Here is a 2137-nt window from a genome sequence, read left to right on the forward strand (position 1 = left end):
AGCAGTTAAGTCTCATAAGATGTCACACACATTTGAACATTTTTGAACTTGGCAGGAATGTAACACGTGTACGTGAATGCTGGCGGTGGTGGTCACGAGAACGTACGGTCGCAGGAAGACCGGGTTGCGGACGGCCACGTGGCACTATCGGGAGGGAAGATCATAGTGTTTGGCGTATGTCTCTGTCGCATTCTAATGCATCTGCAGCAGCAATCTGAGCAGCGGTTGGCACCACAGTGACACAACGAACTGTTACAAATCGGTTACTTCAAGGACAGCCCTGTATCGTGCATTCCACTCACCTCGAATCACCCCGATTTACGACTTCAGTGGTATAAAACGAGAGCTCATTGGAGGGCAGACCTGTTGAGTCTCTGATGAAAGCTGGTTTTTCGTCGGTGCCACTGATGACCAGCTGTTGGTCAGAAGGAGGCCACTTCTAGGCCTGCGACCCACCTGCCTGCGTGCTGGACACACTGGACCTACTCCTGGAGTAATCGCATCGGGTGCGATTTCGTATGACTGCAGGAGAACTCACGTGGCTATACCACGCACTCGGACTGGAAGATTGTACGTCAGTCTGGTGATTACACTTGTTATGCTGGCATTCATGAACAGCCTTTCAGGTGGTGTTTTCCAATAGGATATAACGCTCGCCCACATATCGCGTTGTAACCTACTCGAAATATGCTCTACAGAGTATCGATATGATGTCTGCTCCATAGCCAGATGTGTCTCCAATCGAGCACATATGGGACATCATCAGGCAACAACTCCAGCGTCATCCACACACAGCATTAACCATCCCTGTATTGACCGACCAAGTACAACTGGCACGAAACTCCTTCCTACAAACTGACATCTGACATCTGAACAACACAATGCATGTACGTTTACATGCTTGCACTCAACATTCTGGCGGTTACACCGGTTATTAATGTACCTGTATCTCACATTAGCCTATAATGGTTTATCTCCCAGTTACATTAACCTGTGGTCTTGTATTGTTAATCACTTAAATATATTACCTAGGCAAATGTATTCCGAAAATTTCATTACTCTGCATTAATTACATTTTGGTGTTACTACTTCTTCTCCGTTAGTACATATATATATATATAGTGCTTGATTTGCGAAAAAAGAGGTTTCGGTACTATGACATTCCTGGGGATGTTTTCTAAAATTTAGACGTAACGTTACTTTAACTCTTTTTTTATCGTCAGTGGTACTGGTATGACGTACCGCTGCTTTCCGTCACAAATCAAGCCAGTTTCTCTCCTGAGAGTTGTCGGGCGCATTTTCTCTGGAGTTTGAGCAAATATTAGTAATATCGTATTTGCATTGCGTGTCTGGAGTGATGCTGAGGGAATTAGATTAGGAAATGAGACACTTAAAGTAGTAAAGGAGTTTTGATATTTAGGGAGTAAAATAACTGATGATGGTCGAAGTAGAGAGGATATAAAATGTAGACTGGCAATGGCAAGGAAATTGTTTCCGAAGAAGAAAAATTTGTTAACATCGAGTATAGATTTAAGTGTCAGGAAGTCGTTTCTGAAAGTATTTGTATGGAGTGTAGCCATGTATGGAAGTGAAACGTGGACGATAACTAGTTTGGACAAGAAGAGAATAGAAGCTTTCGAAATGTGGTGTTACAGAAGAATGCTGAAGATAAGGTGGGTAGATCACGTAACTAATGAGGAGGTATTGAATAGGATTGGGGGAAGAGAAGTTTGTGGCACAACTTGACTAGAAGAAGGGATCGGTTGGTAGGACATGTTTTGAAGCATCAAGGAATCACAAATTTAGCATTGGAGGGTAAAAATCGTAGAGGGAGACCAAGAGATGAATACACTAAGCAGATTCAGAAGGATGTAGGTTGCAGTAAGTACTGGGAGATGAAGAAGCTTGCATAGGACAGAGTAGCATGGAGAGCTGCATCAATCCAGTCTCAGGACTGAAGACCACAACAACAACAACAATCTGGAGTCAGCCCTAGCAAATACTGTCCATGACGTCTACCTTGCGGCGCGCAGCGTCGACGGGACGCGTCGGTTTGTTACCCGTTGCAAAAAAAAAAAAAAAAGAAAAAAGAAAAAAAAACTTTTAAACGGAATTTTACATGCCCAATCGATAGAGC

Source organism: Schistocerca nitens, chromosome 5 (genome assembly GCF_023898315.1).
Source record: "Schistocerca nitens isolate TAMUIC-IGC-003100 chromosome 5, iqSchNite1.1, whole genome shotgun sequence".
In the NCBI taxonomy this organism is placed as follows: Eukaryota; Metazoa; Arthropoda; class Insecta; order Orthoptera; family Acrididae; genus Schistocerca; species Schistocerca nitens.